This window comes from Falco rusticolus, chromosome 6 (genome assembly GCF_015220075.1).
Source record: "Falco rusticolus isolate bFalRus1 chromosome 6, bFalRus1.pri, whole genome shotgun sequence".
Classification (NCBI taxonomy): domain Eukaryota; kingdom Metazoa; phylum Chordata; class Aves; order Falconiformes; family Falconidae; genus Falco; species Falco rusticolus.
The window spans coordinates 3,090,146-3,103,922 of NC_051192.1; positions in this window are offsets into that span (position 1 = coordinate 3,090,146).

Below are 13,777 nucleotides of genomic sequence, written 5' to 3' on the forward strand. Positions count from 1 at the left end.
CGGCTGTCTGCATGGCAGAAAACAGAGGCCAAGCAATGGCAGGGCAGGAGCAATCCTGAGAAATATATGCCCAGTTTGATCTAAACCCACGCAGCTCTGCTCCCTGGTTGTGCCCTGTTTCCATTAGTGTCCGTGTGAGTTTTCCTGGCACAAGGGCCGGTGGCTGATAGCTTGCAGAAGCTGAGTTTTAAATGTGCCTGTTGAAGCATTCCCAGAGGAAAGGCTTGAGCAATGCCATCCTCGCTGGGCTGAGGCAGGGCCCTGCGGCATTCAGGGCATGTCTTCAAGGGCTTGGAGCTGTAATGTGGGCTCTTGGCTCCTTGGCTTCAGGTGAATGTTACCCCCTACAACTTGCCTCAGCATCACCCCAGCCCAGGGACCATTTCAGCTTTGCTTTTACCGGGTGTGTTCGGCTTTGGTCCAAGTGTGGGCCTTGCTATCAAAAAAAACTCCCACCCCAAAACCCAACCAAAAATTAGCTCAAGCCAAGTCTCTAAAAATACTCGTTACTGCAATGCTTAAAATGAATAAAGTGGTTCTCTCGGCCATAGCAATTGTGTGAACGGGGATGGAGGCATAGAAAGTCCCATATTTATTTGCAGCTCCTCTTTGCGACCTGTCCACACTGAGCCACACTGAAGCAGCAGCTGGCCCCTGTCCTGACCCTGGGCAGAAGTGTGAATTTTCCCCTGGCTTTCACAAATGCTAGTCAAGTGCACCAAGGGACGGTGGTTTTATTTATCGTATTCAAGGAGCCACAATTGGATGTTTCGCAACAAACTGGGTTCAGCCTGTGATTTACAGTAATGGGGAAGAGCGCTCTGCTGGCATGGCCCTGGTGTTGCCAAGTCTTGTGATGGTTGCAATGATTTTTCCTTACTGCCACAGCGCCTGGAGCAAAGTGTTCATAAGCGTTTCAGATTTTTTTTTTTTGTTTGTTGGTAGTGGCAGTGGAGGGCTTTGTTTTCTTGTATTAAGAGCAGCTTTCCATCCCTTAGGGCAGAACAAAAGAGCTTGGAAGCATGTTCTCAGTGTCCCCACAAAGACTCAAAAGGCAGTAAGTTTTTTTTTTTTGTTTTTGTTAAAGGAACCCCCAATTTGTTTTCCCACAATTGGTTTAAGTCACTCTGGCATGAGTTCATTTCCTTTCTTGCCTGATTCATGGATGCTGGAGATGGGCAGTAGTACCAGAAGTGGCAGCTACCTCCGTGCAGCTCCCACTGCTCTCTGCAGGACAGGAGGGGGGGGATGCTAGCCAGTGAGGTCTGCAGAGGGGTCTGGGCTGATGTAGTAGGCATACACCTTTGGTTGCTGTTCCTGTCTTTAAATCCCATTTAATACTTAGGAGTTTGAGATTTAACATCACTTTTCCTCTTACCTGGTAAGGTAAAGGATTAAAGGGTTAAAGGAACCAAAGTGTGAATATAGCTCAAAATATTAAAATCGAACTCATGGTGGTCCTGTTCCAGTTTTCTCTTCAAAACTCCCACTCCCAGCGACTCCTGGCAGTGGCACAGGACACCTCCTCATTCGTGGCCTCTTTCCCCCTCCTTTGCTTTTGGTCTTAGAAATCACATTCAACTAAGCCCTTCAGAGAAACACGGGAGGCAAATTGAAAGTGACTAGGAATAAAATAGACTTTGCCATGCGGGGGAATTCGAGGTGTTGTACTGTCAGGGAGGGCTGTGGGTGAAATGACTGAATCCAGAAACATATGGAAAACGGAAAGGTCTGCGGGTGATCATAACATCAAAAACATGAAATAAAGTCAGCTGCCCATGGTGGAAATGCAAGTTCAGGGACTGCTGCAAACGAACGAAGGAAAATACAAAAGGGAATGCGAAACATTTTTCTGGCTTTCATGGCTATTCATACCACGAGAAATCTCTCTTTGGGCTCTGGTTTTAAATTGTTTATGTTTTATTTCACTGCTGCTATACCCTTAAATCATGGTAATATTCCTGAGCATAGAAAAGATAACTTGGGGGACTCTCGTTTCGTGGCAGGAGAGTGAAATGCTGTTTTCAGTATAGCTGCAGCCCAAATCCTTCCTTTTTTCCACCCCTTGAGACTCCCCGCTCCCCCCCACCCCCGCCAGCATTGATGCATTAGGCAAACCCAATGTTAATAGCAGCTTCTGGTCTCGTCAAGTGGGCCGAAGAGTTAAACCCAAACGAAGCTGGCAGTTGACTTTTATCCACTTACATCCAATTAAGAGGAACTCTTCGGCTCCTCATGAGTTGTTAATCCCTGCAAAGAGAGAAAGTTTGGAAAATAAAAAATCCCCAAGTGCCACAAGAATGTTAGGTTGGGTCCGACCTCCCAACAAACAGCAGCTTCCCTTCAAAGAGATTATTCATCTCGCTTCCCACTTAGCCATCGAAAACGCAGCGGCCAGATTTCCAGAAGTCTCGGCAGCTGGCAGCTCCCTTGGAGATCCTTTCTCCTGCCTGCTCAGAGCCCAGAGCAAGAGGAGCTGCTGCCCTTCCCGTGCTTTAGGGGGGGAAAAACTGTGGCTACTTTGTTAAGATGCTTAAATTGGGCTCAGGCTCGTTTATGAGCCTGGCCCTGGCCACCGTGGTTGGTGGTCACTTCTGGTCTCCCTCTCCAGTCCTTCAGGGGAGGTTTATGCAGCCATTCAGCTTCGCCTTGAGGTTGCTATGTCACGGGTAAAGGGTCCCGTTGCGATGCGGGACTGCTTTTATGGGGGAAAGCAGAAGCCAAGATGCTTCGGCGGTGGAGGGGGGAGGAACAGGTCTTTCCTGAGAAGATCAAAGGAGCGGAGAGGAGGGGACTGACTTTTGGCAAGAAGGGAACAGGGCTCATCTTGCTGCCTTCACACCGTAATTCATGGCTTGTTTTCGCAACCCATCATACGATTTCTTCCTTAACCCAGGGGGGAGGACTTGGTTAAATTGTAAATGAGTATTACTGCAAGCACTCTGAGGAAATATGTTCTTTCCCCACAGAGCCCATACATTATTTCCATGTAGTTACGGGGCCTCGCATTTCCTGGAACTATCATCCAGACCTTAATTCTCCTCACACGACATCCCTTTAAAATTGCGAAGGTCTCTTAATCAACCTTTGTATCAGCGGCAAATTTGCAGTATGACCTAATTTGAAAGATGTCTCAAAGTGCTGACTCAAAGGGTTGGTGAATAAAGGCCAGCCGTTGCCGCCGTGACATTAACGCGATGCAAAACAAAATCGAGTTGCATCAGCTGAACATTAGTTTGCAAAAAATATTAGTGATTGAAGCCGCTCGCTGGCCATCTTTTATTTATACTTACCAGATTTATACTTTTTGGGGTCTGAAATGGCTCTAAAACCAACTTCTGGAGGAGAGGCATGAAGAGACTCCTTAATGGTGAAAAATCCCAGTTGGATCTATACATCTATGCTGCATCATTTACACTTCATAATCTCCTCTTTTTTATAGAGCAGGAGGCAGACACATTATTTTAGAACTTTTATTAAAATATTTATACAGCAACAGATGAAAATTCTCATCCTAATATGTCACTTTGCATTTTTCGGTTACGTTCCAAGTCTTTATCTTTTTTCCTTCTCTAATTGAAACGCAGCCGATACTCCTTCATTCTCTGGATAAGTAACTGTCTTAAAACAACTGGCAATTACTTTGGGACTCAAAAAGGAAAGAAGGGATTTGGGCCAGAAAGTTTATGGGGGGAAAAAAATTCCCTCAAAAAGCAAAAAAACCCTAACTCCACCATTGTTTTATTTAACTTCTCAAAAGAGAAAAAGTGAGTATAAATTATTGAGTTTTTTGCTAGGATTTTATGGGGGCATCGTTTCAATTCTTTTTTTTTTTTTTTTCTTTAGCTTCTCTTTTCCCTGCTTTCTCAAGGAAACTTATCTGAGCTAGAACAACCTGGCTAGAGAAGAGCAGAGTGCATTTCTTAGTCGGTTTGTCAAATATTGGCTGCTAATTAACACTCAGAAGAGTTACTTAAGAATCAGGGGTCTAGGGATGAACCAAGTCAGCAGGAACTATTTTTCCCTGTGCCTTTTTTTAATATATTTTTAAATTGAAATGTCAATAATGCAAATCATCTAATATGTGCTGATAAAACGTCTATGACTTTGCACTGAAGTGGCTGAAAATCGGACACACACATGCAGAGAACAAGGGAGACAGGCCATTAATTTAAAATTTAGAGGACCAATAAGTTTTTGATAGCGATGGGTTACTGTGCTAATGATTATTTAACTCGCTTCATGTTGGGTTAAGTATGTATGGCTATGTAAAGTGTAACGCCTTATTGAAGTGCGACAATGAGACTTTTGCCTCTGAAATGTTATATTCAAAGGGAGGGGGGGGAAGGCAGCGGGATTATAAAAAGCAGTTACTATATGATAGCACATTTCAAGCAGTTGTGAAGCAGAAGCTGCTACAGTTACAGAAGTAAATTTTGCTACTCCACGAAAAAAACTACATACACAAACCCAAAATACTTCTACACTGCAGGAAAAAAACACACAGACGCAAACCCAAAATACCTCTACACTGCAGGAAAAAAACCCAAACAACATGCACAAACCCAAAATACTTCTGCATTTCCCCTCAGCTCCTTCTTGGGAGCTATTTTAGCATGGCTGTATTCATTGATGGCTGCAAGCACAGCAAGCGGAGCATGGCTGGAGGTTTTACCTTGCTGGATATTCTAATTCTTCTTATCCTTTTTCTTTTTTATTTTATTTTATTTATTTTTGTTTTTATTTTTATTTATTTATATTTTTTATTTTTATTTTTATTTTTATTTTTATTTTATTTATTCTTCAAATGTGTATTTCCACGTTAAGATACTGCAGGGTTTGGGGTTTGTTTGTGTCTTTAGAGCTTGAAGGGACATCTGTACCTATTATTCAATAAAACACTGATCATTCTTTTTCAAGTAAAAGGCAACACCATTTCTAAGTAAGAAGAGGAAGAAAAAAAAAAAGAGGTGAGAATAACAATAAATGTTTGATTCCCTGTAAATGATTTGCAGACCTTTTTTTATGCCATCATTCTTCAAGTACAGTATGTTTTTTTTTTTATTATTATTATTATTATTTTATTTATTTTGTCTTTCTAAAGGGATTGCACTTGCTAAACCCCCCATTCTGGGTTGTTAGTGCTTTATGTGGCAGATTCCTTAGCAGTAGTGTGTAAGTGCTGCCATTTGTGAGTATTTTGTGTCCTTCAGCCCTCCTAGGAAGGTGTAGGTAGGAACGCTCTAAACCTTGTAATAGTGGCCTGTGGGGAGAGGATGGCAAAGTAATGGCTAATGAACTGGAAGCTGGCTGGAATTTGGGGACAAATACTAAACATAATCAATATATATATATAATTTTTTTTTTCTAAAAAAGAAGCCAAAAAAAAAAGCAATGAAAATTTATGACCTTAACATTCCTTCAGGGTCAAGCAATTTATCAAATTCTCTCACTTTCTGGTTTCAATTACACAGCTATTGTGGAAGGAACTTATTTTAGCAGGTTCATTTGCCTCAGTAGGGAATACAGGACTTTGGCCTAATGCTTCACCTTTAGTGCAGGCCATTTGAGCCTTAGAACAAATACCAATCATCACTCTTTGGAAAAAAAAAAAAAAAAAAGAAAAAAAATCTGCATCGGCGTGGCCTATTGGAATGGGGTTTCTGTCAAGGTAAACGGTTGTCGGCAATGACTGTGGTAGAGTGGCGATAAATCCCATTTTATTGCTGAAAAATTCCAGCTTCTCTCCATGCCTGACAGCTCCCCACATTCTCGTACCCATTTGGGCAATTTCTGCACTATGTCCATCTGGTTCTTATTACCTCTCAACCTGCCAGTGTCTGATCCAGAAAAAGTGCAGGTCAAAAACAGGGGAAAGAAACCAAGGTGATGGACAAAACAGAGAGAGAGTGATTGAGAGACCGAGCCACGCTCCCGGTTCCTCCCCCCCCCCCCAGACAAATAAAAAATAAAAAATAATTAAAAAAAAGGTTCAAGGGGAATAAACAAATTTAAGGGAGGCTATTAGCTTTATTATGGAGTTCCTAGCGATGTCCTTACAATAGAAAATTAAACAGGTAACAATCCACACGCTCCAAGCTTCAGTAATGCCACCAAATATTTGATATTTACTCAGGACACGAGTGACGCCTGCCTAAATAAAACTTTCCAGGAGAAATGGGAGAAGTCAGGACATGCAACCCTCCGTTGGGGGAGTCCTGGTGCCCCCATCCCGCCTGCAGCCTTCTCCGCCGCGTGCCTTTGGAGACTCGCTTCCACAGGATCGTTTTGGGGTTGCAAATTGTTGCAGAAGGTCAGCCAACGTATAATTAAATTATAATTTGAAAAAAAGAAAAAAAGAAAAAAAAAGAAAGTTAGGCTGCCTTCATGTGATAGAAAAGTGAGCAGAAAGGAAAATCTTCATTTCCATGCGAGTTTTTTACATGCTGCTGAATCCAGACCTACATTAGGAAGTTCAGTTTCTTCTCAAAACCTGCTGACATAAGTAGAGGGAATGTTTGGCTATTTTTTGAAATTTAAAAACCAAACAGTTTAGCCCAGGACAACTGAACTGTTATTAAGCCAAAACAAAAAAAATGTGGGAACACTGGCTCTTCTCCCAGTAAACCCTATATCGCATGATACTTGTCAAGAACCCACCAGCACTGCCAGGAGGCAAGCCGTGACCCACCAATGCAATCTTCCCCTTCAAGGGACCCTGTGAGTTTAATTGCAATCCCTGTATTTATTCTACCTGAAACACCTCGTATTCCACCCAAACCGCTGTATCTTTTCCCCAGCAGAAGATCCCTGCTCTGGCCCTGTGGTCTTGTGATGGCTTTACTCATTCCTGTTTCCTGGAGATGCCAGGGAAATTAAACCCAACTTTTTGTTTATCTCTTCCCCTAAAGGTCTGACTGAATTCCCGTCAGCAGGAAATTTGGAGCATGCCCTAAAGTCTGCTTGGTGATCTTTGGTGCCCATGAGCGTCCTGTGGTAGGCGTCTCCTATACGGTAGGACATGCCAGTAGGTGTCATGGTTTGCTTTAGCCACCCAAGTTGTGGTTGTGGTGTTATGTTCGGAATTACATCCCCATGGCTTGTGGGGACCTGTTGGCTCCCAGAAGCTCAAGCTGGGGCTCCAGCAGTGAAGCAGCAAAGGGAGGTACAGTTCCCAGGGGAGCTGCAGGGACCTGTTGGCATTGAACAAGGAGACAGGGTGGAAGATGAGTAGGAAGCAAAAGGCGGGGAGAGTTCAAGTTCTTACTGCAGAATGGGTCACCTAAAAACGCCACATGTAAAACATGACACCCAGCTCACCGCCGGTCCTTGCCACTGCTCCATCTGCTGTTGGGGCATCCATTTAATATGAGAATTTGGGGGGTGTTGCTGTGGTGGGAAGAGCCTTCCTCCTTGTTAGCTTTCGGTGTCAGCAATGGCACTGAGAAACCTGACCGCCTATGTGTTTGTTTGCATTCGTCGTGCATTATAGAATCAGATTTTTTTTAAGTATTATTTTCTGCATGCCTTTTTATTCAGTTGGGGGGACACAACACCCCATGCAGATTTATTTGCCAAGCTATCAAAGTGCAGTTTGAGGTGCCTACGACAGCCTTTGCTGGACGAACCGCTCTCAACCACCCCGTTCCTCGCGAAGCCATGGGAAACAAAAGAAGCTGACGACAGGGGAAGCCCCAACTCCGACAATAAAAATATGTCAGCATGAAAATGGTTAATGGTGAGTATTATAGCTTCAAAAGAGCCCATTGGCTACCCCTAAAGGATGCCCTGCAATTGTTAAACTCATCAGATGCAACTACCCCTCCTCAGCTAGCCCTTACATTTGTCTGGCTAACAGTAAAAAAAATACTATAATAAATCGGTAACATATGTTGCCAGACAAGAATAAGTGATATAAATAAAGAGTCAAGAGACATAGCCCCTCAAGAACAATGTGTAAAGATTTAAACTTTCAATGTATTAGTTAAGCTAGGAACATTTTAGGAGAAACTTGAAAGTGGTGTACTGTTTGTTTATATCATTCCTTCTCTTTTTTTTTTTTTTCTTATTCCTTTTTTTTTTTCTTTTTTCTCTTCAGATTGCATTTTAAATCAAAATGTTCTCCATGACTGACTGCTTTGCAGCACTAGGGTAAGTCCCATTTTTCCACAGCTTAAACAAAAAATATGTCTAAGAAATCTATGCTGGAAAAGCATTTTGTTGGGTTTTGGTTTAGGAAATAAACATGATGTTGTTGGGAAGACGGCCTCTTTTCCCGCGGCCCCCCCCCCCCCCCCCCCCTTCTTTGGTTGTTTGTTTTTTTTTTTTAAATCCAAATATATGAAACTGTGCATTTGCAAACAGAGCTACTGTCAGGAAAGCCAATTCTTCGTGAAGGTGACAAGTCTCCAAACTTGTAATAAATTAGCAGCAGCAGTATTAAAAAAGAAAGTATAAACGAAAATATGCTTTGAGACTTGGCTGGATATTTTATTTATCTTTTCCTTTTATTGAGACATCCTTTGAAAAATGGCATAAAATAAATAGTTTTACAAAGCGACAATATAATCAATCTCTAAACGAGAAAATAAATCAAGGATTTCATTAACTGCTGGTAGCCAGTTTAAATTGTAGTCTTGTCCATAATGTCTATCTATCTATGTATGTCCAAGTTATATTAAAAACCTTTAAATGGCTTTGTAATATCAGCTACATCTAGCTATTATAATAATTAATGATACTGTTTTATAAATCAATATATGTATTCTTGATAAATTCATATCCAGTTAATGGTGTAATTTAAATAAAAAATTAATGTAATAAAGGACATACTGGAACAGTCAGGAAATCTTTAAAGGTTAAGAGGCAAATTTGTCTAAATTCTTTTCTTTGTACCTATTTTTTGAGAAAGCCTCCATTGAAATGCAGCTGATTGCAGGCTGGCTCCTCGGATCGCACTCTTGCCATTAGTTTTGTATTAACAGTGCTCGGTGAGTTTTTGCAGCCAGAGGAAAGGGGAAAGCTCCTCCAGCAAAATGAATACTTTCCTCCCTGGTTTCTCATCCTGCTGCAAAACTGGGGAGAAAAAAAAAATAATAAAAAAAATCATTCCAATGTTTGGACAGAAAGAGAAATAGTAAAAATACCCTTTTTTTTAATCATTCCCTATTGATTCCATATTTGTATGATTACAAATAGAAGGATATTTTTGCTCATTCTATACAGAGTGTCATTAAAAAAGGTAAAATATGAATATTTTTTTCCAGGCATGAAGTGCATTCAGAGGACTGTGAAAACCCTGCAGACTGTTCAGTGTAATAAAAAGCTGTTCTTTATCTCTTGTTTTAAATACAGTTAATCCCATTTATTCAGCAAACACATCCAAGAGCAACTTGCAGGGGGGAGGAAAAAAAAAAAGGGAAAAAGCTGGAAATTGCCTTTTTGTATTTGCAGTGGTGAGAAACCGTGGCTCTGTTCCTTTGCTTTTATTTATAGTCAGTAACCACAAAATGTGTATCTAACAATAACAGGGGATTTTAATAGGCAATATTAATTGTTCTTCCCCTAACTTTTGATCTTAAATGTTTCAAACAAAGCCTGCTGACTGTTTATACACCAAATCTGTTTAAAGAATATCTTTTTGAAATGATGCAAAACACGACGCTTTGTCATCTGTACTGACACGGTACAGAAATGTCATTTTAATCCATTGAGAGATTTTTTTTTTTTGGGGGTGTGTGTGTATGTTAGGTTTTTTTCCCCTGAACATTGCTCTGCCTTATTTAGAGCAGCAGCGATCTGCGCAGTTTCTTTTGACACTGATGGGTATTTCAAACCCCTTACGCTGAGGGGAGGGAGGGAGAAAAAGGAATGTGCTGCCAGTCACTGCGGCGATCCGGCTCCAGAAGCCACCGCTTATTTGCTAAAAGTTTACATTTCAAATGAACTTGAAATGTAAAGGTGGGTTATCTCAGTGCTGGGGCTGCGTTATGGAAGGAGGGAGAAAGAAAATCCGGGGAGGACGACGACACCCGTGTGTCAGAGCTTACCCCCGTAGCAGTGATATAGACATTTAAAACCTATTTTGTTTTTTGCTGCAGCTAGGAGCAGGAGATACACAGCCGTTTCTAGGAGGCTTAATTTAGGCTTTATAGGAAAAACATCAAACACAGCTTACAGTAACAGGCCAAAATACATTACACGTTTTAAATATCTTCATTTGGAAACGCGCGTTATTCCCGCCCCCCCCCCCCCCCCCCCCCGCCCCCCGCCTTTCCCCTGGGATCGCTAATGTGCCTCTCCCCAGACAAAGCAAGGACAAGCCCCATCCTTAAAAATTATCTGCCTTACAGATCACATTCCCAGGCATGTTCCCCGCTTTTTATTACCACGGATAACCTCTTAATGCTATCACAATTTTATACTTGTTAAGTGGACATCTTCCGTATATTTAACGGCAAACAAAGTGACTTCATTTCGGGGGGTGGGAGGAAGGAGAAATGCTTCGGGATGATTAGAAACATAAGTTCCTATCTTCTGTCACACCAGCCTATCAATTATTCAAAACCCTACTAAATTTAGATGTCTGGTCCTAAAACGTTGTTTGCACTCGTTCCCTGGGAAGATGGAGGCAGCTGATAATTTGGCTAAATTATGCGTTTGAGCCCAATGGTTACAAATGAAAGACTTGGATTCGGCAGATTTATTCGCTGCTGCTGAAATTTCTCGGTGGCAACTATTGGGACCGATTCCTTCAGGGAGCAAACTGAGGGGCGAGGTGGTGCCCGCAGGTATTGACGTGGACCAAACCGCATCCTTACGGCTGATAAAGTGATGCATAGGTGACTTGGTGGGAGGTTTTGCCAGTCAGATGGGGACCGGCTACGGGGGGTGAAGGGCCTGGAGCAGCCCCCAAGGTGCTGTGTGCCCCAGGTAGTCACTACCTGAGCGTAAAGACCAATGAAGGGGACATGCTTGCGATTAGAAGGCGGCTGTGAGGGATGCGGGGTGGAGGAGGCCAGGTTGGGCAGAGTGTAACGTGCTCACCCTAAACACATGCTTCAGGCATCCCTCAGCTGCTGCCGTGGTGTAAAATGGGGTATTTCTCAGCTGTGTCAAGGTGTGAGGGGCAGCAAGTCTCCGCTGAGCATGGGCATCCTTCTGTGTACACCAGTTGCAGGACATGAAGGGGGAGTTTTTGTAATTTTTAAAAAAATTATTTATTTTTTAAAAAATAGATAGGCTCTGACAAATAGCACTGCCTCTTTCCAAAGCCTCGTTAGCAGCGGTCCTTTGCCGCAACAAACAAACCTCCGCTTGGTTTATCAGTGGCAGAACCTCCTTTCCTAGAGGAAATAATATTTTTGGTGAAGATAATTTGGCTGATATTGCAACAGCTCAGGGTGGACAAAGAGCTGCAGGTTCTGTAGCAGGCGCAGAGGCATGCCTCCTGTGCATGGGGCATCACCGGCTGCTGTGCCGGGGTGGGCGTTCGTGGTGCTGGGCACCAAAGCAAGAGCAGAAGAGCTGAAAGAAATGCTGACTAGGAGAAATAAAAAAAATCAAAAAGCAAATAAAATCCACCCAACAGAAACACCACCCTTTCTCTTGCAATGACAGTCGGTAATTGCTGAAACACGGACAGCCTTAGGGGGAAAAAAAAATAATAAAGAATTTAATGTATATATATATTTAGAAACGAAAACATTCCAGGCAAACAGAAAGCAAATTGCAAAAGCCCCGGTGTTGTCGTGTCCGTCCCCACCATCCCCTCCCCGTGCTGCCTCCGAAGCCGCACCGCTGAGAAAGGTATTCCCATTTTCACAACTCTGGCATCAAGGCAGGCAAGCGGGGATGGGGAGGGGGGGAAAAAAGAAAACCCAAAAAACCCCAAAACAAAGGACATGCTAGCGCTTTCATTTATTTTGATAATCCTCCTCCTGCTCCAGAGCGTTTTGCTGTCTTTGTCAAAGTGAATGACAACAATTTGGCCAACTCTCTCTGAGCTGCACTCAACAGTGACAGGCAAATTATCAGAGGCCCTGCACTCCTTATTATCAGAGGAGAAGTCATCAGGAGGACGTGCGGAGGATCCCTCTCCCCTGTCACTATTTGTCAGTGGGACAAGGGCCACTGCTATGGGTAGCTGACAGGTAATTTCAACAATAACAATTACTCCTATTACTGGTGTCATAAACAATTCGCCCAAGGCATGACAATAGCAAAGCTTTATAATTCAATGCCATATAAATAAATGCCAGCAGGTAACAAGTAATTTAGCTCCAATCAGGCCTTGGCCCTGGCATTAATATTGTTATTGCAAGAAAATGGAAAATTGAAAAAATTCAATATGTTAATGAATTAAGAGGGGTGCAAAGGCTAAGGGAGGGGAGGAGTGACGCGGAGTGGGGAGATTAAAAAGACCCGCAAACCAAAAGCAAAAGAAACAAAATCACGCTTTCCGAACCGGCACAATACTTGCGTTCATACAACCTTGTAACTAGTTTTTGATATAAAACCTGGCCTTGCTATGTTGCCTTTCAGGTCAGGGCAAAGCGCACACAGGAACCTCAGTCCCACTCCATGCCCCCACGTACCACGCTGCGAACAACGTGCATGGAAAAACCAAGCCGAATTTAATGGCTTTATTATAAACAGAATCGTACCTGAAATGTTATGCAAGGCATGGATTTAACAAAGGTTAAAGGTTTATTTGCAACTCCATCGCTTTATTGTCCACTTCTTGCATTCCTTTAATCTTTTTTAAACAAGCTCTGTTAAATCATTGATTCTCTATTTATCAAGAAGAAGGATTTTATTGTACTTTCTTCTCTCCCCAAATGCCCTTCATAGGCCACAACACCCCCAGCCCTCCTATGAAAATGACAATCTGCAGCAAACGAGCTGGAGTCCAATATCTCCAAGTCCAACTTCTTGATCAACTCAATTTGCAATTTTACTATTTGTCCAGCAAGACAATGTGGCATCAGGCTGACAGCAGTAAAAGAATTTGAAAATCTCTAATTAGGAGAGCTGCGGAGCAATTAACACATGTCAAATTTCACTTCATCAAGTGCCACTCTAATTTTCCCACTAAAAATTAATGGACTTTTTTTTTTGGTATGTGTGTGTGTGTGTGTGTGTGTGTGTGTGTGTCCCCTCAAGGCAATGTTGATTCAAATCTGCTCAAGATGCAGCGTTGCACAGCTAAGCATCTTCTTGATTACAACCCGCCACACTTCTAACTGCTTTCATTCTCACTGCCACAGATACTTTGTCAACAGTCAAATTACGCCATGCTGATAACAATGCATAATGGTCTTCCTCAAAGGAGGCTCCTGTCATGGAGCAGCCTTTCATAAAAACCGGCCGGGTTCTTCTCCGGGAAATAGATCTGGCTGAAAAAGAATGAAGTTTTTGTGGTTTCGACATTGGTTGCAATGTAATTTTTTTGTCTTTTTTTTTTTTTTTTCCCTTTCTCCTTCTCCCCCTCACGCAGCAATTTATTTATTTTTGAGCTCATCTGAAATTATGGCAGGGAACTGTTTGAAGAGCTATACAGAATGGAAAATATTTATAGTGACTGTTTGTACAGGCTTTGCTTAACCACTTTGCTCCGAGACATTTTCAAGAGCAACATCCTCCTTCCAATACCACTCATTTCTTTTTTTTTTTTTCCTTCTTTCTTTTTTTCTTTTTCCTTAAGGTACAGGGCAGCATCCCGCACTCTTTGCATAAGCACAAGCCCCACTGACGTCAATGGGAGTTTTGCCGGAGC